The sequence below is a fragment of the Hypanus sabinus genome, chromosome 30 (assembly GCF_030144855.1).
Source record: "Hypanus sabinus isolate sHypSab1 chromosome 30, sHypSab1.hap1, whole genome shotgun sequence".
Taxonomy (NCBI): Eukaryota; Metazoa; Chordata; class Chondrichthyes; order Myliobatiformes; family Dasyatidae; genus Hypanus; species Hypanus sabinus.
In genome coordinates, this window is record NC_082735.1 from 38355183 (window position 1) to 38381018 (window position 25836).

Genomic DNA, 25836 nt, shown 5'->3' on the forward strand with positions numbered 1-25836 from the left:
CTAGACCAGGATTACAGTATATTCTTTTGTATGAGTGTTAATTTAATTGTGGCATCTTTAGGATTAAGACAGGTTGTCAAGGTAGGCAAAGAGAGTCTGTTTTCATTGGCTGCAAATCCAGAAAAAAAAAACTAAAAACCCAGGAACTGACAGAGATACTCAACAAGTCAGGGAGTGTCTGTGCAGAGACCTTGTTTCAGGTCAACGAAGAAAGGTTGGTTTTCAAATTTTCAATTTACACCTCTTTATTCCCACCTCATCTTCATGACAGGCTCCATCCCAGATCTCCACCAATCTCTCCACAGCTTCCGGAGGGCATAGGTGTCAGGCTTCCAGCAGTCTCTCCACAGCTTCCGAAGGGCTGTGCCAGGCTTCCAGCAGTCTCTCTACAACTTCCGAAGGGCCTAGGTGCCAGGCTTCCAGCAGTCTCTCCACAGCTTCCGAAGGGCCTAGGTGCCAGGCTTCCAGCAGTCTCTCCACAGCTTCCAAAGGGCCTAGGTACCAGGCTTCCAGCAGTCTCTCCACAGCTTCCGAAGGGCCTAGGTACCAGGCTTCCAGCAGTCTCTCCACAGCTTCCGAAGGGCCTAGGTACCAGGCTTCCAGCAGTCTCTCCACAGCTTCCGAAGGGCCTAGGTACCAGGCTTCCAGCAGTCTCTCCACAGCTTCCGAAGGGCCTAGGTGCCAGGCTTCCAGCAGTCTCTCTACAACTTCCGAAGGGCCTAGGTGCCAGGCTTCCAGCAGTCTCTCCACAGCTTCCGAAGGGCCTAGGTACCAGGCTTCCAGCAGTCTCTCTACAACTTCCGAAGGGCACAAGTCTCATACCTCCACCAATCTCTCCACAGATGTTGCTTCATCACAGGTGAACCACAAGGCTGTGTGCTTAGTGCCCTGCTCTACTCACTTTACACCTACGACTGTGTGGCTAAGCACAGCTCCAACACCATATTCTAGTTTGTCGATGACACCATTCTTGTGGGCCAAATCAAAGCTGGTGACATACAGGAGGGAGAGTGAAGTTTTGGTTGAGTGGTGTCTTTACAACTTCTCACTCAATGTCAGCGAGACCAAGGACCTGATTGTACTTCAGAAGAGAGAAACCAGAGGTCCTTGAGCCAGTCCTCATCGGAGGATCAGAGGTGGAGAGGGTCAGTAACTTTAAATTCCTGGGTGTTACTATTTCAACGGACCTGCCCTGAGCCCAGCACGTGTGCAATTGTGAATAAAGCACAGCAGCTCCTCACTTCCTCAGGAGTCTGCTGAGATCTGGCAACACATCTAAAACTTTAACAAACTTTTATAGGTGTGTAAGGTAGAGTGTATTGACTGGCTGCGTCACTGCCTGGTACGGAAACACCAATACCTCTGAATGGTAAGCCCTACGAAAGTCACCAGTAAAGCTGTCCCAACCAATGAGCAGATCTACATGAAATGCTGTCGTAGGAAAGCAGCATCCATCATCAGAATTCACTCACTGCATTACAGAGCAATAAACATCAAGGATGTGAGGATGGCTTAAATGCATGAAAACTGAGACCTCAGAGGACCGCGATCATGGGGGTAACTTCCACACAAAGATGAGAGTTTAAAATTAATACATGCACATACTTTCACCAGGAGTCACTAAAGGATTCCTTCATAGCAAGCTGTGTTCCTTACCCTCCTCCCCCACTCCCCCCAACCCCCATCCTCCACATATGAGGCAGGAACCTCTTTAGAGAAAGGAATCCCTGTCTTCACTGGGTTTACTTTCTCAGGGAATCCCATGTTTGCTTCACAAACCTTCATCAGTACTTTTCAAACAGTGTCCAATGAGATAAAAGTGTTGCCAACAATGCCCGGCTCTGGGTTTTCTTGCAGTGTTAATTACCCATGAGACACTAACATAAAGTTCAGTTTATTGTCACTTTCTGTTGAGAATTTAAATCGCTTTACTTATAGAGTTGTCATCCACCACCTATTTTTCAGCAAAGCTGGTTTTTTCCAAGATTCAAGGAGAATGAAATAATGGTTTCTCTGGATCTGATACAGCACAAAGAACACGGAAGATAAAGGTCACAATAATGACACTAAACACACACAAAAAATATAACTGCATAAAACAGCTTACACACATAGATTGATTGTGTGCCCATAAAGTGACGCTAGGCTGTACATAAGGTGACTGATGGGAAATAATGAAGTAGTGGTGGGTTAGTGGGTGGAGGTGTTGATTGGGGAAAGTAACTGTTTTTGAGTCTGGTGGTGTACAGCCTCCTGCTTGATGGGAGCAGGACAACAGACCATGAGCAGGGAGGGTGGGATCTTTCATGATGTTACTGACCGTCTTCTGGCACCTTTCTGCATGTAGGTCCTTGATGGTGGGTAAGTGGATGCCAGTGATGGGTTGGGCAGTTTACTCTACCTGTTCTAGAGCGTTATCGCAGTGCAGTTTCCGTACCATGCAGGATGCAGCTTGTTAGGGTGCTCCTTACTGTGTATGGACATGAGTATGGATGTGCAAAGTCCAGCTCTCTTCAGCCTCAGAAAGTAGAGGCATTGATGAGCTTTCTTGAATGTGCAGGATGTGTTCTGGGACCTGGAGAGGTTGTGTGTGATGTGCCCTCCCAAGAGTTTGAAACTACTTGCAATTCCTACTGTTGTGACAGGGGCATGTGAGTGGTACGACTTCTCAAGTGGATAACCATCCCCTTTGTCTTGTTGACGTTGAAGAAGAGGTTATTTTCCTGGCACCCTCAACCCATGACCTCTAGTTGTAGTCTCATCTAACCTCAGTGGAAAAAGTCTGCTTGTATTTTTCTATCTACACCCTTCATAATTTTGTATATCTCTATGAAATCTCCGTCCCCTCGGTCATCTATGTTGTAGGGAATATAGTCCAAACCGATTCAATCATTCCTTATAACTGAGGTCCTCCCGTCCTGGCAACATCCTTGTAAATTTTCTCTGTACTCTTTCAACCTTATTGACATCTTTCCTGTAGGGAGGTGACTAAAACTGCACACAATACTCCAAATTAGGCCTCACCAATGTCTTATATATGGTCAAATGAGCAGATCATCTGCTTTTTCTTGTATCAAAGATTAAACTTATCCAGAAAAAAACTCACATGCTCTTTGTAACATTGTAGCAGCATCTTTTATTTCTACCCAGAAGAAAGGGGCCTCAGTTTAACGTTGCGTCTGAAAGTGAGCTCCTCCCACTGTACAGCGCTTAGTCAATCTGAGCATCAGCTTCGATTATTTGCTCAAATCCTCTGACTGAGGCTTGTACCCATTAGGAAAAATGTTCTCCACCAAACCACAACCAACAAAAAGCCTTTTTCCACCAGTCTGTTCAAGTGAATCTTCAGCACCTGGCCCATCACGTGGACAGCATCTCAGACCATGCAACGTGCCTTTAGGTTTCAGGACTGGGTTATACTTGAGCCCACAATTCACGGCTTCGGCTAGCATCTGCAACCAGTATGTAAAATGAAGACAAAACAGCATAATCTGCTTTTAGTAAGGTCTTGGTTTTCTTGGTTTTTAGTAAGGTCTTGGCCAAGGCTGCCAGACTCAAAATCAGTTACTTTCCCCAGCAGTGAGGCTGATCGCTCCACCCACTAACCCACCACTACTTTATTATTTCCTATCAGTCACCTTATGAACAGTCTAGTGTCACTTCAAGGACATACAATCAATCTATGTGTATAAGCTATCTTTTATAGATATATTTTGTGTATGTGTTTATTATTACTGTGTTTTTTTGTGCTGCATTGGATCTGGAGTAACAACTATTTCATTCTCCTTACACTTGTGTACAGGAAGTGACATTAAACAATCTTGAATCTTAAAGTTCAAACAATGGAAGCCAATTATGTCTTTTCCAAATTTGGCTGTCAATATTAGATTCTAGCCTAGGACCGTCTCAGTGCTCACTGTGGGATTTGTGGCAATTTCTCCTACATTTCCACACATAACAGGAAGCAGGAACTGTACAGCTGTGTAATGTGTTCAGGTTTCAGGCACCGTCCTGAGGGTAATGTATATCCTCTGGCAAATCCATTATAGTGGCTCCCAAGCTGTAACGAGAGTCAGGTACAAGCCTGTCCGTGCTGGGTTACATGTCCCTGTAATTTGCCCGTGTTAATGTCGTTCATCCAGAAAAGGGCCTCAATTGCAGAAAAGAAATTGCATGGCTATTGAGAAGAAAACGAGAATACTGGAAATGAGAAGGAATGAGAATACAAACCTACGGCGGTTCTGTGAAAGGGGAAAGAGAGGATAATGTCTGAGCCTCATGTTTTTCATCAGACTTTGAAGACCTGAAAAAGAATCTCTTTATTCAGCCCCATTAGATCTATGCTCTCTAATCTGAGTTTACTCTACCAATGTGGAATTGAGAGAGCACTAAGTGGAGCTGGACTTCCAAAACCCTATCTAGCCTGGTGATCATGCACTCTATGTTGAAAAAATGTGATGTACTGTGGCTAATATTTACACCTCAATCAACAGCACCAATAGTAGATAATCTCGTCAGCGTATTACAGTTTGTGTGATAACCTGGTGTGCGATAATTTCCTTCATTACACCAGCGATTAAACTTCAAAAATATTTCATTGTCTCTGCCATTGTTTTGTGTTTTTAAACTTGTTAAATACATTACTTATTGGCTTAGTTGATGTGCAAATCACTGGTGTGGGATTTGAACACATAACCCTCTGACACAGATGTGAGATTGCTACCCATTTAGCCACAGTTAAAACAAAAGAAACAAAAGCATATTAATAGTTACTTAAAAAAAAGCTTTCTCATTATAGAAGAGGAAATCCACGTTCAACAAGGAGACGGGGTTGTTTACAACTGAAGGGTCTATGCAAAACTTTATTAATAAATGATCTGTTCTGCTCATTGAAAACAGGGCAGTCCTGTTTAGGATATGGTGATATAAAATCTTTATCCTGAGTTCAGATTGTAAATCTTTCCTGTCTGTTGACCCTCAATTGGTCCTCCACATCAATATGACACAGACCCCGTTGACACAGGAAATGTCTCGAGGCTTGGTCTAAAGCACAGATCGTATCAATCAGCTTAATCTCAGGTCTCTGCAGGGTCTGGATCCTGTTATAGGTGAAAAGGTCTATCAACAGATGGGCCACAATGGGAGAAGTGGAAAGGTCATTTTCAGAAACAGCTAATTAGTCTTCAGAGACCTGATGCAGCAGAAATTCATCAGGTAAAAATTAAGATTTTTTAAAATGTGCTTTTTAAAGGAACTCAATTTACTTTTGAAATCTGTTCCAGTTTCAAAGTGGAAATACATGCATCTTACTTCTTTAAAGGAATAAAGAGCCAATGTTTCGGGCCAAGACCCTTCCTCAGAACATAAATCCTGATGCTGCCTGACCTGCTGAGATCCCCCAGCAATCTGAGTGTGTCGCTCTGGATTTCCAGCATCTGTGCAATCTTTCATGTCTGCTTCTTTTGTTTCCCAATTCCCACATCAAATTTGTTTTTGGGGAACAGAGTATTTTTCAATTCAGGCAGTTAGTTTATGCATCAAGACAGATGAAAGGAAAGAAAGGCTTGCATTTTGTTACCGCCATGTCCCTTTTAGGAAACTCAGGAAAGAATTTGCAGCTGATGGTGTACTTTTCCAATGGAATAGTGAAGTCACAGCAGGCAGTTTGTTTATTTATTTAGGGATACAGCGCGAAATAGGCCCTTCCAGCCCTTTGAGTTGTGCCACCTGTTTAACCCTAGCCTAATCACAGGACGATTTACAATGACCAATTAACCTACTAACTGGTATGTCTTTGGACTGTGGGAGGAAACTAAAGCACCTGGAAGAAACATACACATTCCACAGGGAGGACACACAAACTCCTTATAGAGGACACAGGGGTTGAACTCTGACTCCGACACCCTGAGCTGTATTAGCGTCACGCTGACCGCTATGCTACGGTGGATCTCCAATTTGTGCATAGCCAGCTCCTACAATCTGTAATTACTGTTACATTCTTGCGACTTACAGGATATATTACAGCTAACAATCAGGTGTTATTTTTTCAATGAGTATTTTTTCTTCCCTCGTCAGTAATGACTACTTCCTTTGAAAAGCATCACCTCTTACAGTAGAGTGCCTCCTCGGTTGTGCCAATCTAGATTTCAGTGCTCTGGACTAGGCTTTGAAGCCAAGCATTTCAACATGGAGTAAGGTCAGTTGAAGTACAGCTGATGTCAATATTGCAGAGGTCCTAACCTGGACCCAACACATCATTGCTGCTATAAAGATGGCAAGACAGTGGCAACCTTTCACGAGGAGTTTGAGGAGAATTAATTTGTCACCTACAACACTTGCAAATTTCTGCAGATGCACCACAGACAGCATTCTAACCGGCTGCATCACTGTCTGGTATGGGGCGATGGGATGCTATTGCACAGGATCGAAAAAAGCTGCGTTGAGCTGTAAAATTAGTCAGCTTCATCATGAGCACTAGCTTCTGTAGTATCCAGGGGCAGAGTCCATCATTAAGGACCCTCACCACCCAGGTCATGCCTACTTCTCATTGCTACCTTCAGGAAGGAGGTACAGAAGCCTGAAGGCACACACTTAACAATTCAGGAACAGCTTCTTCCCCACTGCCATCTGATTTCCCAATGGACATTGAACCCATGAACACTACCTCGCTACTTTTTATTTCCTATTTTTTGTGTTACTTATTTAATTTAACTGTTTTATATAGACAAACCTGTGAATTACAGTAAGTGTATATATCAATTGTAATGCACAGGTTTTATTTGCTCTATTATTACATAATGCATTGTACTGCTGCCATAAAGTTAACAAATTTCACGACATACGCTGGTGATATTGAACCTTTTCTTATTCTGATGTAGTCGTATACCACGCTATTATCCAAGATTACATGCCATGGTGGTGTAGTGGTTAGTGTGCTGCTATTACAGTTTGGGGTGTTCCAGAGCTCGGAGTTCAATTCTGACACTGTCTGTAAGGACTTCATGCATTCTCCCTGTGAGCCATGCTGGCTTTCTCTGGCTCCTCTGGTTTCCTCCCACAGTCCAAATCATACTGGGTAGGTTAATCGGTCATTGTAAGTTGCCCCATGATTAGTTTAGGGTTAAATTGGGGTTGCCGAGTTATTGGGGCAGCACAGCTTGAAGGACTGAAAAGGCCAACTCCTGCTGTAATTCTAAATAAAAAAATAAAAATAATTTTTCTCATGCAGTCACAGTCAGCCTCAGTAAGAATGATAAAGTGCTGTGAAAACAGCATTTAGACCATAAGCCTGTGAGACATTGGAACAGATTAAGGCCATTTGGCCCATTGAGTCTGTTCCACCATTCCATCAAGGCCTGTTTTATTATCCCTCTCAAACCCATTCTTCTGTCTTCTCCCCGTAACCTTTGACACCCTGACTAATCAGGAACCTATCAACCTCTGTTTTAAATATACTCAACTACATCTGAACATAACAGTAGATGTTGGATTAAAACTTAACTATGTTGGTGCCTTGAACTTTGCTCACTGTGCAAAGAGGACAATTGCTCACACTGTCAGGCCAAGGCATGTTTTAATCATAACAATAGAAATAGGGGCTTTGAGCAATAAAATATTGACTCTAATGAGACTATTTTAGTTTTTTATTCACATCCCTCCTGATGCTGCTTTCAATTGCCTCCCCATGCCCTGTTTTTTTTTCAGTCCTCCTGTGACAAATTGGAGCCGGGCACACAAATGGTTAGGAGCAAATGTTCTCCTGGAGCACAGTGGGAAGTATCCAGAGTCTCGTGTACGACTCACCCCAACTATCAGGATCTTGATCTTCACTTGCTCCATCATTGAACTGTTCCCAAAACCAATGGACTCACTCTCAAGCACTCTTCTCATGTTCTTAATATTCATTTATTATTACTATTATTATATTTTTCTCTTTTGTGTTTGCACAGTTTCTTGTCATTTGCACATTGGCTATTGTCCGTCCTGTTGGGTGCCGCCTTTCATTGATTCGATTATGGTTCTTCGATGTAATGAGTAAGCCCATAAGAAAATGAATCTAATCATTGTATATGGTGAATTAAATGTACTTTGATAATGAATTTACTTTGAACTCTACCAGCTAGGACAATGAGCAAACTACCTACTTAAACAGGGTGTGAACTGTATTGATCCCTGGCAACAGCTTGTTTAATTAAAGTTAACACCATGATCTGACTCCTGAATACTTCAGTCCACAACCAAAATGTACGGCAAATAAAAGTGTGTGTGGAGAGTAGAGTTATGGGAGGTGCCGTGTTACGGGCAGTGTTAAAAATCTCCTGGCAATATTTGATGAAAAGCCAGAAAGATCTAGCCCTGAGATACAAATGTGGGTATGGAGTGAGGATAGAACTGGTTTTAATTCCGAGGCCTACTATGGCTGAGTACATTCAATTCCTGAGCTCAGACTTGAGGAAGCCACTCTTCATCTAATGCTCTCAATATTTATTGCTTTTTACTATTATTATTATTATTTCATTTTTTTCTCTTTCTTTTGGTATTTGCACAGTTTGTTGTCTTTTGCACATGAGTTGTTTGTCCATCCTGTTGGGCACGGTCTTTCATTGATTCTGTTGTGTTTTTTGTACTTACTGTGAATGCTCGCAAGAAAATGAATCTCAGGGTTGTGTGTGGTGACAAGCATGTACTGGCATAACAAATTTACTTTGAACTTAGAGTTTGAACTTTGAAGGTCAGGAGGGTCCAGAGAAGACTCACGAAGAACGAGTCCAGGCATAAAAGAGTTCATGTTTGATGAGCCTCAAGGTATGGGCCTGTAATTGCTGAAGTTCAGAAGAATGAAGGGACAAACTCATTATTGATAGGCCTAGGTAGAGTGGATGTGGAGAAGATGCTTCCTATAGTGGGGGAATCTAGGACCAGAGGGTGCAGCCTCAGAATAGAGAGATGTCCATTAAGAACAGAGATGAGGAGGATCTTCTCTAGCCAGAGGGTGGCAAATCTGTGGAATTCATTGCCACAGATGGCTGTGCAGCCCAAGTCACTGGGTGTATTTAGAATGGACTTAGGTTCTTCATTAGTAAGGGCATCAAAGGTTATAGGAAGAAGGCAGGAGAATGGGTTAATAAGGGATAATAAATCAGCCACAATTAAATGGCGGAGTAGACTCAATGGGCCAAATGGCCTAAACAACATGCCATTGTGATAATACTGTTTGACCTCACAGGCATCCTGTCCTTATTTTTCCTTTTACGAGCTCATACCACTCATATTTCCTCCAGTTCTGACCCCGTGCAGAACCCAGTTTTAACTGACATACCTCAGCCCTGTCCAAGCCAGGAGGTAAATCGTGAAATCAGCACAAGGTACAGATTTACGACCTGACCAAAGTTAAGCCAAACTTGATCTGAGCTGAGAATATACAAGTTTTTTTGATACCCAAGCTGAGCTGACCCAAACATTACCTGCTAAATGCATCTGAGCCGGCACTGAAAACCCTAGCTCTCAAGAGCATCTGTTCAACTCTTAAAAGTTAATCCCTTACCCTTGTGCATATTTACTTACAAGGAAGCCCAATCCAAGCCAAGCACAAGGCTCCACCTCCTTTCCAGAGCCTACCCACCAAATCCCAAATGAACATAAACCCTAACCCATTATAATCAAAGGCTCCACCCTGGATGTTGTCCCTTCTCATCTCTCCTGCTGGGCAGAAGACCTGATAGAACATATCACCAGACTCAAGGATACATTCTGACTACTTAATGTTTCCCTGATGTGATAAAATAGACTCTTTTTTGTTACTGTGAACGAAGTCACTGAAAAGATACTGAAGCTAGTGGATATAAAAGTGTTTTACTCAGCAAAAAAACGAGTAGCAGGCATCATATTTGAGACACACATGGAGGAAGAGGCCTCCTGACCCAATATTATATGTTATTTTTACATGCTAAAGATCAAAGATAAAGGCAGGACAATTCTATAGTTACAATGTACCTACAATGCTTCCCTTGAATTACATGTAGTTTTCAAACACCTTCTTCATCTCACTCATATTCCAGACAACCAAAATAAACGTTAATCCCCATTGACTCTAGGCCACATTCGTGCATATGCAGGCGTTTAAGATCTAACTGCTCTGAGCTGCGTTTTAAATTCAATCTGCAATCTACATTCAAATCTGAAGATTGGTTGCTGGTGAAATTAATATTTGTGACATACACCAACTCCAGAATACACCCTAGCACTCTTGACCTCACATTCTATCTCATTATGTCTTTGCATCTTGTTGTTTAGCTGTGCCACACTTTCTCTATAGCTGTTGCACTTCATTCTGCATTTTGTAATCATTTTATCTTGCACTATCTCAGTGAATTGACCTGTATGGAGCTTTTCACTGTATGTGTGACAATGGTAAACTAATTCCAATCTTACAGTTAGGTTCTAATAGGCTTGGTTCACTGCCTTTTTTTATGCCATGGACCTCTACTATTACCAGAGGGGTTTGTGGTTCCCGAGTTGGGAACCCCTGCTCTAGGTATTAGGCTCTGGAGTTTTCTCCTTAAGCCAGTCCATGTTAAAACTTACTCTTTGAGATATCTCATGGTCAGCCTTGCTGGTGTCTCCTGAGCTGACTCATTTAACAGTTCTCTGAAACATCTTAGGAAGTCTTGATTCCACTAATGACAAGTTAGTAATGAATGCTGTTGGCACCAGACGGTTAACACGTAACGGTGATAAAAAAAAACCTGTTGAAGACCAATTTCTGACATGCCTGGGAAACCTTGGCTCAGAACCAACGGTTTGCCATAGTAGTCATTGCCTGCTTTACACCACAGACCAAGAGTCGTGAAAACAGACCTGGCGAATAACCGCATTATTCCCAAAGAGTTAAGGGAGGGATTCCCAGGGAGCCGGCAGACAGTTTAACATGCAGTCGTCTGAGCTGAAATGTGAGTTCGATCCTCCAGCAATGAACGAACAACAATTTTCAGGCCTATTAAGCATGTAATGTGGAACAGATGTGTAAGGACTTGTGAGCTGGTACAAGAAAGTAAGAGACAGAGTGAGAGGGAGAGGATGAAAAGCAGAAAAACATGATAAATTCAGGCATAAATGAGAGGGAAGCTTACAAATAATTACTTTCCCTTCTTAGCTTTGTATTTAAATTGCTGTTTCTTTTACAGTTGTCCACACACCTATTTCTAATAAAAATGATGCTGACTCTGTCTGCTATATTTTTCAGCAATCTGTCTAAACTTTGTAAAGCTGTTATCTATATTAGAGCGATCCTCCTTCAGAACTTGCACAGTAAAGTGATGAAAGAATACTAAGTACACAGACTCAATGGCCAATTTATTAGCCACCCACTGAACCTCCCGAGTGTATGTTCATGGTTACCTGCTGCTGTAGCCCAACCACTTTGGGGTTTGATGAGTTATGCATTTAGAGATGGTTTTCTGCACACTACTGTTGTATGGCAAAGTACAGCACAGAAAGAGGTCCCTTGGCCCATCTAGTCTATGCTGAACCATTTAACTGACTAGTCCCATCGGCCTGCACCAAGACCATAGCCCTCCATACCTTTATTACCAATGTACCTATCCAAACGTCCCTTTAATGTTGAAATCAAGCTCATGTGCACCACTTGTGCTGTCAGCTCATTCCATATTCTCACCACCGCCTGAGTGAAGAAGTTTCCCCTCATGTTCACTATAAACTTTTCATCTTTCACCCTTAACTCATGACCTGTGTGATTATTTGAATTACTGTTGCATTCCCGTCAGCATGAACCAATCTGGCCATTTTCCTCTGAGCTCTCTCATTAACAAAGCATTTTCACCCAAAGAACCGGATTTTTTTTGTTTTTCACACCATTCTCTGTAAACTGTAGAGCAGGAATTCCCTACCTGGGACCACAGACCCCTCAGTTAATGGTAGGGGTCCACGGTATAAAAAAGGTTGAGCACCCCTGCCCCTGTGTGTAAAAATCCCAGGAGATCAACAGTTTCTGAGATACTCAAACCACCCCATCTGGCACCAACAATCATTTCACGGTAAAAGTCACAGATCACTTTTCTTCCCCTATTCTGATGTTTGGTCCGTACAACAGCTGAACCTCTTGACCCACTGCATGCTTTTATGCATTGAGTTGCTGCCACATGATCGGTTGATTAGATATTTGCATTAATGAGCAGGTGTACAGGTGTCCCTAATAAAGTGACTAATGAGTGTATGTAAATAATTTTTGCTGCCTTCTTTGATCTTACTCTGCCATATCTGGTTTGCCACATCTGCAGCTCATTGAAATTATCTCACCTCCTTCTATCAAATGTGCTTAAGTATGCCTGAAGTAGTGCAGCCTGCTCTGAAACGAAAGATCGCACACAATCTCAGGATATAGCTCTCACAATCTCAGGAAGTGTCAAAGTGCTTTATAACCAACACACTCTGCAGTCAGTGAACATGACCTCCTGTCCTACATCCCTGGTGTAGTCTCTGTGGGAAAAGCCGCCACTGGTTTTGGCACAGCAAGCTCCCACAAACGGTGCTGTGATGACGGAGGCACAATAGGTGAAATCTGACTGTCTGACACAGGGAAGCCTCGCCCTGACGGGGAGCTTCTTCACTCAGAGGGTGGTGAGAGTGTAGAATGAGGTGCCAGTGGAAGTAGTGGATGCAGGTTCAATTTCAACATTTAAGACAAATTTGGATAGGTACGTGGATAGTAGGGGTATGAAGGGCTATGGTCTGGTGTGGGTTGATGGGACTAAGCAGGATGGCAGTTCAACACAGACTGGGTGGGCCAAAGGGTCCTCTTCTGTGCAGTGCTCTATGATTCTACAGCACTATTACACCCTCAAGGTCATTCTCAGCCTGAAAAATGACTAACTCACAGTGTGAATTTTTTTCATCTGGAGGCACAGAAGGCTTGAAATCCAACAAAAGTTTAGCAAGCAGCAGCAATACATGTCTTCTTTGACTTTGAAAGGCCTTTGACTCTGTCAACCAAGAAGGAAAAAGGAATGTCCTTCACAATTTTATCTACCTTCTGAAATTCATCTCTGCCTGACATCTCCTCCACGTTGACTGGGAAACCAAGAGACCCGATTTCTGTGTGGACCTGCAAGGACACATCATCACATAACCTTTTCTCTGTCTTTCCACAGTTCAAAGTTAACTTATTATTAAATAACACATATGTCTCTGCAAACTACCTAGAGATTCATTTTCTTGCCGACAATGAATACAAGAAACAGAACAGAATCACCGAAGGACCACACCCAACAGGGTGGACAAACAACCAATATGCAAATACAAGACTAGAAAAAAAACAGTAATAATAAATAAGCAATAAAAACATTGAGTAAATGAGTTGTAAAGTCCTTGACAGTGAGTCTGTAGGTTGTGGGAACTGTTCAGTGTTGGGGCGAGTGAAATTATTCCTGCCGCACCTTCCTTCCTCCACTCCTCATGGGAATGGACCAAATTAAAAACTGCATCACCTACACCATCTTCACGCTAGGGCAGCCTGCAGAATAGAGGAAGTATCTGCACATACTCACGCTGAGAGCTTCGTTCCAGGTCATTGTTAATCTGTTCACTGAAGTATGTAATAGAATAGAACAGTACTGCTCAGGAACAGGCCATTCGGCCCACAATGTTGTTGCAAACCAGCTAAAAAGCAAATCAAAAACACCCAAACACTAGTTCCTCCTACCCACACCATGTCCACATCTCATCATCTTCCTAACATTCCCGTGCCTATCGAAAAGCCTCCAATGTAGTCGCTTCTCCCTCTACACCAGGGTTTAATACTTGATATCCATTCATGAAAGGTCCTCCACTAAATTGCTTCCGCTGCACAAAACCATAACTCATTAGAAGCTTCATAATCAAATTGATAGTGCAGTGGCTGGCATGGTGCTTTATAGTGCCAAAGACTGGGGTTCAGTTTCCACTGCTGACTGTAAGAAGTTTGTATGCTCTCCCGGTGACCATGTGGGTCTCTTCTGGGTGATCTGGTTTCCTCCTACAGTGTACAAGTTAGTAGGTAGTGGACATACTATATTGCTAGGTGGTGGGGTGGAGATAGGTCTTACCATCGAAGGGCCGATTCCGTGCTGCATTTCATTAAACAAAGCTTCCGGTCGCACTAGCTCGCCGGCTATCATTCCAAACTTAAAGGCTCTTATTACAGCCGCTCAGGCCACGTGGCGTGCACGGCACCAGATTGCTATAATACACACACTGCATTCCGAAGAGAATCTCTGAGCGTTATTGAGAAGTCCTCAGCATGGGAATTCAAGCCCAGGGACCCAGAGAATCCAGGGTGGCGCTGAGTGCAGGGGTTTTCCAGCTCCCAGAACACCGCAAGTCCTCATCCGGCAACCTACAACCCTGTAGCACCCTCACCAGCTGCTACAGCATGGGAGCGATCCTCGACACGGAGGGACTGCCTGTGGAGAAGGGATACACCCAGCCTCCTGTCACTGATAATCTCCCACATTCAATCCCATTGTCATGTGTCCAGTGGGAAAAATTGTTATCCAGGTGGATGATTCCAGAGTGTTTTCTTCCATCACCAAATATTTTATAAGTGCTGAACAGAGAGGAACTTAAAACAATCATTTAATACACTAGGATTTAGATGCTTGGATTTTGCTTGTAAAGTGGTGTCAATGGGTAATTTATGGGTTGTCTTGTTACGTCGGCACTAGTACCAATAGAAATGGCTAGTGGCATAGAGTTTTGGAAGACTGAATCGCACCTTCGCTGCGATCGTCTCACTGGAACCACCCCTCTGAATGGAGCATTCCAGCTAAAGTGGGTGGGGTTGGAGAAGCGAAGGCTGAATCTAGAATTCACTCTAATTCTGCAATGATTCGGCCAGCAGTGGGTTTTTAGTAGAGCGTCTCCCAGGAGCGCAGTCTGCCTTTAACATAATGCTGGCTGGAGAGGGGGTGTCAAGAAGAGGATTCCTATCAGAAATATCCAGCGATGCTCTCTGTCAGAACCTGATTTGTGGGGTCAGTGATTCTTTTTGTTACGAATTGCCAACGACTTGACCTTATATAAAAGGGCTTGAGTCTGGAACAGATTGCAAGTTGTCTATTGATTAAAGCAGTCAAGTTCTGCTCTTCAGGTGACTGCCATTTAGGATCTTTCTCTTGCAGTATAACTGTTGCGTTACACTTGATAAGTACTTGAATCTGTATCTGGTTGTATAGCTTGGTTTCCTGTGGCAAAGTTATCCTGTTGGCCCACAAGTTTCTCCTACCGAACCAACAGATGTTCAATAAATATTTAATTGTGTAATTGTAATTAGTCAAGACCCTGCTTTGATTTATGGGGAAGATTCTTTTCCTTTAATTCTTGTTGCTTCCTGATTATGCTGACTGGATGTAAAAAGAAGAGGAAACTTTGTATTTGTAAAGTAGGGAGTTCCAAAGCACTTTGCACTTTACTATTAAGGAGACTTTTTGTTGTTCGGTCACGGTTTGATTTTGTGCTCTAGGGAGTCTAAATATGATGTTGGCAACAGCCAACCTGTCTACAGCAAGTTCCCACGAACAACAGCTTGATATTTTAACCAAGGGTTAAATATTGACCTCTGGCCATATCCATCATGTGACCACCAGGATAGTAGAAGACATTAAGAAGATGGACAGTGCTCTGTAGCTGTGGTGATCCCTGTGTTCCTGAAATAGCTGGGGCTGATTCAGGAGTTTTGACTTGAAACGTTGACAATTCTCCTCCCTACTAATGCTCTTCAGCCCTCTAAGTTCTTCCAGCAGATTGTTTGTTGCTTTCAATCCTGGCTTCTTGGGCAATGCAATTTTCATTGCACCAGTGTTGAGGGGTTTTCCTGCAGCTGTGTGAACCTTCAATTCAGTTCCCTCCCTAACTCATTCTCTACCTTTGCAAATTGCCTTTGACCACCTCTCTGAATACCACCTCATTTGACCTGGTTTCAGATTTGTTCATTCTTGTAAAGCAGGGGTTCCCAACCTTTTTTATGCCATGGACCAAAACCAATAAGCAAGGGGTCTGTGGACCCCCAGCTGGGATCCCCTGCTGTAAAGCGTCCATAGAGATGATGCTGAATGAAGGATCTTACATTAGTATAAGATGGCGATGGGGTTGTAGGAAAGGGGTCTGCAGTGCACTGAGAACTGACCTCCTGTTTATTTCTACAGGGATAACTCCACAGTAGTTAAGGGTGCCCTGGGAACAGGGGGAAACCTTCTCCCATTTAATTGATATCTTGTCTGTCATGTAACCGAGCTGTGGTTTAGTGAGGTGAAATAGCCAAAGAGTGCCCAGCACGATGTTTTTGTTAACGGGATTTGATCGGAAAATCATTGTTACTTTACCCCGAAGTGAAATGTGATAACGATTCCAAATTGATTTGTGAGACTCTTGGATTTGAATGGGGTCTTCTAGGTATGGGGTACCCTTTGTGCTTTGAAGTGAGTCTTCATTGGGGGCCGTGCGTGACATCATTCCCCATGCCACAGAAATTAGATGCTGTAACCTGGAGAGTCACAATCTTTCAGGGTATAAGCTACAGCTACTTTCAAAGTAACTACAGAGCTAAGCTCCTTAAATTATTACCTCTGATCATTCTGGCTACCTCTTAACACAGTCTTAACCTCACTGCTACCATCTGGCAGGTGATGCAGAAGTCTAAAGCCCCATACTACCAGGTTCAGGAAGAGCTAACGAAAACAAGATTCAGCAGATGCTGGAAATCCAGAGCAACACTCACAACATACTGAAGGAACTCAGCAGGCCAGGCAGAAATAAACAGTCAATGTTTCAGCCTGAAATGTCGATTGTTTATTCATTTCCATGGATGCTACCTCGCCTGCTGAGTTCCTCCAGTATGTTGTGAGTGTTGCTCAGGAACAACTACTTTCCAACAACCATCAGATTCTTCATTTGATCTGCACAATCTTAATCCGACCTCACCAATGGAACGCTACAAACCACTTCTTGCACTACTGTGCATTTACTGTATTCACCAATTGCGACATCAGTCTTGGGCTGCAAACTTACTCGTGTGACGATGGGAAGCAGATGAGGAAGGTAAATGTAGCAAAGTGTCTCTGTCCACTCCCTCTCAGATCTGCAGAGATCTGAGCTGCACACTTTGTTCCACTCCCTCTCCCCTGCGGTGTCTGTAGTGATCTGAACTGCACACTTTGACCCACTCCTTCTCCCCTGCGGTGTGTAGTGATCTGAGCCTGCACACTTTGTCCCACTCCCTCTCCCCTGCGGTGTGTAGTGATCTGAGCCTGCACACTTTGACCCACTCCCTCTCCCCTGCAGTGTCTGTAGTGATCTGAACTGCACACTTTGTCCCACTCCCTCTCCTCTGCGGTGTGTAGTGATCTGAGCCTGCACACTTTGACCCACTCCTTCTCCCCTGCGATGTGTAGTGATCTGAGCCTGCACACTTGTTTTTTACAATGCTACTTTTGCTTTTTGTGGGTAACTGTTTGCCTCTGAGCTGATGTGAGGGCAACCTGGTCCCTCAAAAGGCAAGACTGAGCAAAGTGGAAGAGGCATTGTCTCCCAGAGCCACCTAAAAGCTCAAGGACATCGGACAACTGAGATCATCAGTGTTCCCCTGTTGCACAAGTCATAGATGCAGAATTAGACCATTTGTCCCATTGAGTCTGCTCCACCATTATGGTTGATTTATTATCCCTTTCAATCCCATTCTCCCTTCTTCCCATAACTTTGACACCCTGATTAATGAAGAACCTATCAGCCTTTGTCTCAAATATTCCCAATGACTTGGCCTCCAGACCTATCTACTGTATGACAATGAATTCCACAGATTCACCACCTCTGGCTAAAGAAATTCCTCCTCCTCTCTAACAAGAGAAAATCTGCAGATGCAGGAAATCTGAGCAACACACACATTGCTGGAGAACTCAGCAGGCCAGACAGCATCTAGGAAAAGAGTACAGTCAACGTTTTGGGCTGAAATCTTTTGACCTCATCTCTTCTAAATTGATGTCCCTCTGCTCTGAGGCTGTGCCCTCTGATCCCAGACTCCCCCACTGTAGGAGATATCTTCTCCTCATCCAATCACAATATTTAGTAGGTTTCAATGAGATCCCCCTCATTCTTCTAAACACCAGAGCTTACGGGCCCAGAACCATCAAGTACTCCTCGTATGTTAACCCTTTCATTCTTGGGATCACCAACTTGGGTGGATTTCACTGCTCTTTAATCAACTGGTCAAAATATTAGGGCTTCCTGTCTAATATCAGTGGGAATCCCTTCACTGTACAGAAGACGGCCACCACTGACTTCCCAATGGCAGCTGTCACTGGCCAATAAATACCAGCTCTGCCAGTAAAGCCAACAATTTGGGAAAAAATAAGAGTAGGAAGTTGTGTGCAATAAGCTAAACATTTCGTAATCTTCTTCTCCTTTATGTCCCTGCCCCTGTATTTACTTGCAGTAGAAGCTGATAATTTCTAACATCTTGCTGATTCAATGAAAGGTCTCAGTTCTGAAAAATTAACTGTTTCTTCTCCCTTTTATAGTTGGTGTTCAAGCCTCCCTTCAATTCACTTTTAGTTTCCAGGTGTTACTGGCTGTTCTTTCTTCACCGTACCTGTTGTTTCTTAGCTGAAAAGAATTACTACTGACTCCATCCACTGCAGATAGGTCTCCTATTCACCAAATTGCAACAGGGAGATGCTACAAGTCCATTGCCACTAGGACTACACATTATCATCAAAACTTCTTATCTGTAACTATTCAGCTTTGCAGCAAAACTCACTCAGGTGTAATATCCTGACAGTCCCCGCAGAACATCTATTAAATCACAGATTCCCAATCTGGGGTCCATGGACCCCTTGGTTTATAGCAGTGTTCCAAGGTTGTGAATCACTGCACTCAATGGCCTTTCCTGCTCTCCTGGCTCTGTTAATAATTATTGAGTCTGTTCACATGTTCACGTTTAAGTTTGATGTTTGTGCATGTGACCATTATGCTAATTGTTGATTCCTTGTGGCTGTTTGCACTATTGTCTTGTAAATTGTTGGTCGCTATGGTGTTATCTGTTATGGTATTGTCCTCTGTTTTATGCTTGGCACAATCCTGGTATGTTTCACATACTGGCAATAAAGTGATTCTGATTCTATTGACGAGAATGGGTGTAAACAAGATGGACATGAAAAGATGATGGAAAGATAATATTTAAATTGGACTTTAATGATAGTAATTGAGATAAAGGAGTAAAGCTTCCTTCTCTGCAATAAAGTGATTCTGATTGGTAGCAGTTGCTTCTTCAGGGTACCTGTTTGTTATTTACTTAGTGCCTGTTCCTCAAGAGGACCACAACCTTGTAGGGTTTGGAGGCTTGCGTGCCTCAGTGACCTGGAGAGCTATGTTGGCTGGAGTTAGAGCCTTGTGCTTTGGCTCTTGGTAGGGTCTCCATGCCAAACAGGTGGAAGGGCAGAGGCCAGACTGAGAGTGGTCCACCCGTCCTCCGGATTTGGGAGTTGCAACTCAGGACTAACAATCCTGACTGGTCAGACAAAACTGTTATAGAAACAGCAACGAAGACTCCTTCTATATCTGTGCCGGGTATGAAGAGACAGGCGGAGAACCTTCACTGCTGCCCTAAATGCCTGCAGAGTAAGAGGCAGTAACTTTATGCCCGCTGATGTTTACGGCAGCAGAGTAGGCCTCCATCTCAGATATAGAACAGCAATCTCTATTGCTGTTTTCATAACAATTTTGTTTGATCGGTCAGGGTTGTTAGCCCTGAGTTGAACCTCCAAACCTGGAGGACTGGTGGACCACTGTTAGTCTGCCCTCTACCCTTTGACCTGTTTGTTATGGGTGACCCTGCCGAGAGGCAAAGCATAAAGCCCTGACTTCAGACAGCGTAGTTCATTGAAGCATGCGAGCCTCCAAACCCTATGACAAGACTGTGGTCCTTGAGGTGTTGTTTCTGAGGAGCACTTATTATTTAAGTCTTTCATCTTTTTAAAAGCAAAATAAACTAAAATCTGAAGGAAAAAAAGATGTAAATAAGGTTGAAAGAGTACAGAGAAAATTTACAAGGACAAGAAAATCTGCAGATGCTGGAAATCTAGAGCAACACATGCTAAATGTTGGAGGAACTTGGCAGGTCAGGCAGCAACTATGCAAAAAAGTAAAAAGTCAACGTTTCAGTCCAAGAACCTTCATCAGGATTGGAAAAATAAAGATGAAAAGTCAGAGTAAGATGCGGGGGGGGGGGGGGGCGAGAGGAGGAAGAAGTACAAGGTGGTAGGTAACCTGAAACTGTGTCAAGGGGAGGGGTGAAGTAAAGAACTGGGAATTTGATTGGTGAAGGGGAGAGGTGGAATCTGATGGTAGAGGGTAGAAGACCATGGATGAAAGGGAAGGGGGAGGAGTACCAGAGGGATGTGGTGGGCAGGGAAGGAGATAAGGTGAGAGGGAAATGGGAATGGTGAAAGGGGGCACGGGCAACTACGCTCAAGTTCAAGAAATTAATGTTCGTGCCATCAGGTTGGAGGCTACCCAGGCAGAATGCAAGGCGTTGCTCCTCCAACATGAGTGTAGCCTCATCGCAGCAGTAGAGGATTGCTTTGTATGAGAGTTTTGAGAACCTTTTAAAGAGAAATTTGGATAGGTATTGATTGGGTGGATAGTCAAGAGGCTTTTTCCCAGGGCCGAAATGGCTAACACGAGAGGACACAGTTTTAAGGTGCTTGGAAGTAGGTACAGAGGAGACGTCAGGGGTAAGTTTTTTTTACGCAGAGAGTGGTGAGTGCGTGGAATGGGTTGCCGGCGATAGTGGTGGAGGCAGATACGATAGGGTCTTTTATGAGAATCCTGGACAGGTACGTTGAGCTCAGAAAAATAGAGGGCTATGGGTAAGCCTAGGTAATTTCTAAGGTAAGGACATGTTCGGTATGGCTTTGTGGGCTGAAGGGCCTGTATTGTGCTGCAGGTTTTCTATGTTTCTATGTTATTTGGATGGGAGAGATATGGAGGGCTATGGCTCTGGGTGCAGGTCGATGGGATGAAGCAGATTAATAGTTCAGCAAGGACTAGATGGGCTGAAGGGTCTGTTTCTGTGCTGTAGTGTTTATGATTCTATTCTAAATGTATGTTGTTTGCACGAATATTAGGAATTGAAATTCCTTCTGAACAAAGCTGCTTCCGGTTGTACGAGGGTATTGAAACATTTCCTTGGATTGTCAGTGTTGATGTTCGAGCTCCATGAGGGTCACCTTCCATTTAACCCCAGCAATCTAACTTTATACGTACCTTCCCCACCTTTCCTGCCTCCCATTTTTAATTGGATTTACTTGTGACAGTCCTATAATTTTGGCCCATTGTTGTGGCTTTGCCTTCATGGTGAAACCTTTCTCTAAAGCAAATTGCATTACTTCAGAATTTTGAAGGGCTCTGTCAGGTCACCCTTTGAAGAAAATGTCATCCTGTCCTAACTGAAAACTGAGGTTTAATTTTCCGGGTTCCAGGCCTGATCCCAGTTTTGATTACAATGTGATTGGGTGGAAGTGCTGGGGAAAAGGGGCTAAAATTTAATTTTGTCTTCCTGAATTTGGGAAAGGTGAATAAAGCATGTTCCTGATCATCATTTCATCAATTTTACTTTTATTTCTTTAACAGTGAAGGAGAAGATGTGCTCACACAAGGGTCGCACGATAGCTTAATGGTTAGCAGAACACTTTATAGTACAGCCGCTGCCTGTAAGGAGTTTGTACGTTCTCCCTGTGACTGTGTGGGTTTCCTCTGGGTGCTCCAGTTTCATCCCACATCAAAAGCCATACCAGTTAGAAGGTTAATTAGTCATTGTAAGTTGTCCAGTGATTAGACTCGGGTTAAATCAGAGGTTGCCGGGGGTGGTGTGGCTCAGAGGTTCGGAAAAGCCTATACCACGCTGTATCTCAATAAATAAAATTGGTGCTAAATCATTTTACAGGTGCTCTAGTGGTGCCCGAGAAGTTTTGAGAAATGTCCCCAGAAATTTAGCTACATTAAGAGCTCTTTCCAATTGAAAGTTGATTCCTTTTCTCTCAGAAATGAAGCACAACGGTGACAATTTCTGGATGGTTTTCCATCTCGCTGGAGTTTAATAGTGTAGCTGCAGGAAGTAACCATCTTCATACACTGATACAATTATCCATCAGAGTGTGAGAGAGAATGTCATTCCCCGTGTAGAATTTGTTTTGGAGACTGCAAGTTAACGTGGATCTTATTGTCATGGGAGCACCTATTGATAGGCAGTGCAGGACAACCACATCCTTTCAAAGTGCTGGTGTTCATTCAGGGAGCTTTTGGGGTAAATCCCATACTTTTGCCTTAAATCATTCTCTCCCTGACCCCCCACAGTGCGTCAACCTCCAGCATCCTTACAGTGTTGATCAAAAGCTGCCCTGTAAGTTTGACACTCCCAGAGGACCTCTCCTTGTTGGGACAGATGAGTATTGCATGAGTTGTTTGTGAAAGGCTTCATTGCTCTGTGTGGGAGCAAGACTGAGCTCTCTCCCTGTGGATGTGTAGAATAAAACCAGTATTTTCCAGAACAACAAAAAGTTCTGCCTTTCCCTGATAAGATTCCAGGCAACAAGTAATATGTCTGTTAGAGCTGAGCTGGGTTAGTGCACAGTGTGGGTATGAAAGGTCAAACGATGAATTGAGAGCAGTCAGATCGAAGTTCATTTCAATTCTGCGGTTTTTGAACGACTCCTTGAAGGGAAAGGTGGGGGCGTGAGGCTTTCAATTTTAAACTCTCCCTCTCTATGGCAACTGACTGAGGCTGTACCACACAACCTGTTTAATTTCTGAACCAACAAAATTATAGCAATACCATCAACGAAACAACGTTTTATATTATAAACACGAGGTTCTGTGGATACTGGAAATCCAGAGCAAGCACACAATGTTGAAGTAAATCAACAGGTCAGGCGGCATCTATGGAAGTGTATTGACAGTCGATGTTTGCTGTTCATACCCTTATCCCACTCCATCTCTTAGTAATCGTGATCTGTTGGCTTTGTTACCTTTAGAAACTGCTCTTCCAATACATACCAGCCCAGTCTCTATCTTCTGTTCCCCGGGGACAGGCCTATCACAAACTCCTCTTCACATCTTCACCTATTATTCCTTTTTCTTTATTTATCTCGTTTGAAATAGAATTATTAAAACCAACAGAAACTCTTTGCATTAAAATGTAGTTCCTTGGGTTCAGGAGGTAAGCTGTTCCCTGCGGGGCCCTCCAGTTCTGGAAGACCTGTTTAATGGAGTTCTGATGAACTGAACATTGTAAGTATGCTGTGTTGGGGTCTGTATGTATTGCAGTGCTTGTAGCCTGCCCCAGCACATCCTTGCTTTGTGTTGTTAACACAAATGATGCATTTTACTGTCTGTTTCAATTATACACGTGATAAATAAATGAATCTGAACCTCTGCTCTAAGTTACGTACCTATGGGAACAACAATCACTCTGTTCACCTTCATACTCGTGGTCTGAAGAATGACAAGAAACAAACTTGAATAGCTGATGGTATTATCACTGGGGGGAAATCCCCAAAGCTCCCTACCCACCAGTGCAGGGGAATAGCTTCCATCACGGCCTAATGTGGTTCAAGGGGAAGGTTCATCACCAGAATCTTCCTCAACTTGACATGCTTTCAACATGTGTATTTTTTAGCGGGGAAAGATAGAGAATTTAAACAGAAAATACTGAGAAGAAACAATGAGAGCCTCAAAGTAGTATATTATTCTTAAAACAGAATCTAGTTGATGTGTTCTCAGAGGATCTGTTTATTTTTGCAGTGTAAATGTGAAGAAAGATGCAACTTAAATCAAGACTCTGCAGCCCATTTTACTGACTCCATAGTACATGCTACAATGTGTTTCTCTTTCTGTTCACTTTTTTTCCCTGCTATTTTGGGCGATTTCGAATGGGGCAGTCTGTAGATAGCAAGCGACATAGCACTAGATTAAACTGAATATGTCTGGACTCTTTGTTTCTTATATTCTATGTTTTCCCACAAATATTTTTTCCTTTTTTGCCATTTACCTGACTTTTTTTGTATGTTGGTGTGTGGGGGGGGGGAGGTTTGATGTTTTTCTTTGGGTGGGTTACAGGGTTTTTTTTTGTTTCATGGCTGTCTGTGGGAATCTCAGGGTTGTATACTGCATACATACTTCGATAATGTACATTGAATCTGGCTCTGAAGGGGCCACCCTGATCATCACTGATCTCGCTCTTTCCTCCTAGCCCTGCTTCAAAGCAAAAATCTGGGCAGTTGCCCAGTTTCCACTGGATTGTTAAATCTGCTTTCACTCCTTTTCAGGCAGGCCATTCCTGATGAGGAGCAGCGCTATTGAAAGTGATTCCCTGAGTGTTGTTCTTTGATGATTTCTGCCCCAGGATGAACACTCTGAGTACATTGAAGGTTGGGACAGTGATTCATAGATACCTGGGAGATCTGAGGATACAAGGATCATTTGGGGAAAGTCGACTTGAAGCATTGAGTCAATCACAAAATGATTGATTAGAGCGGACTTGAATAGTCATGTCATCTTCTTGCTTCCATTTCTAATGTTCATGACGTTAAAAAAAAGCAGAGTTGGAAACATGTAGTAGATCATTCAACATCTGTGGAAAGAGGTTACATTTTCAATCAGCAGCTTAACCTGTGTCGTTAATTCACTTGCTTCCCTCCTGTTTCTGTTAGGCCTGTTAAGAATTTGCAGCATTTTCAACTTTTGTTTTAGCTTCCCAGCATGCCCACTGCTTATAATTGATGGTGATTATTGAGCCTTTGCCTCTTCCTTCTGTTCTTCCAGCTGTTGTTTGCATACTTACTGCTTTGACGGGTTTATAATGATGTAAAGTGTTGGAAAACAGGACCATTGCAACATTTTCAGGACCTACTGGCAAGAGTCTGTTGGCAGAGATGAGAGTAATGATGGCAGTTCAAAGCAGCCAGTCAGTTTTTGCGAAGGGAACTTTAGTGTTTTGATCGTAAGCCTTCATTGGATATTTATTTTTATTGGTCACTTTACTATGTACACCAACTCATTAATGCAAAAATCTGATTAGCCAATCATGTGACAGCAAATCAAAAGCATAACAGCATGCAGACCATGGTAAAGTAGTTGTTTGGACCAAACATCAGAATGGGGAAGAAGTATGATTAAGTGATTATGACAAGGAAATCATTGTTTGTGCCAGATGGGGTGGTTTGAATATTTTAAAAAACTGCTGATTTCTGGGGATTTTCACATGACAGTCCCTATGGTTGACAGAGAATAGTGCAAAATGAAAATTACAAGCATCCAGTGAGTGAAAGCACCTTGTTAATGAGAGAGGGCTGGAGAGGCCAGTGTGGGGAACAGAAGAAAAGGAAGAGCAGAAGATTGCAAACATTGGCTACTTGATTAGACAAAGGAAGTACGTAAATTGGCCACGGAGTGTAGTTTTTAATATAGTAAACACAACAAACTCTGCTGGTGCTGGAAATCCAGAGCAACACATACAAATTGCTGGAGGAACTCAGCAAGTCAGGCAGTGTCTATGGAAATGTACAAGCAGTCGATGTTTTGTGCAAGACCCTTCTTCAGGATCGAGAAAGGAGGCAATAGACATCAGAATAAAAAGCTGGGGGGAGGGGAAGGAGGTTAGTTTGAAGGTGATAGGATGAAGCCAGGTGGGGAGGAAAGCTAAAGGGCTGGAGAGGAAGGAATCTGATAGGAGGGGAGAGTGGATCATAGGAGAAAGGGAAGAAGGAGGGGCACCGCGGGAGGTGATGGGGAGGT

The 25836-nt window shown here is 43.2% G+C and overlaps 1 protein-coding gene across 2 annotated transcripts in view; it reads left to right on the top strand.

The window, feature by feature from the left end:
* Nucleotides 1-5105: 5105 nt before the first annotated feature.
* The window catches only part of fam110d (family with sequence similarity 110 member D), a 49997-nt gene continuing 29266 nt past the window's right edge, over nt 5106-25836 (top strand). The window contains exon 1 of one of the 2 annotated variants that reach the window (XM_059954754.1): nt 5106-5214. The gene's annotated coding sequence lies outside the window, so the exon portion shown is untranslated. Of the gene's footprint in view, nt 5215-14885; nt 15027-25836 lie in introns of those variants that run through there. The other variant, XM_059954748.1, reaches the window with a different exon arrangement.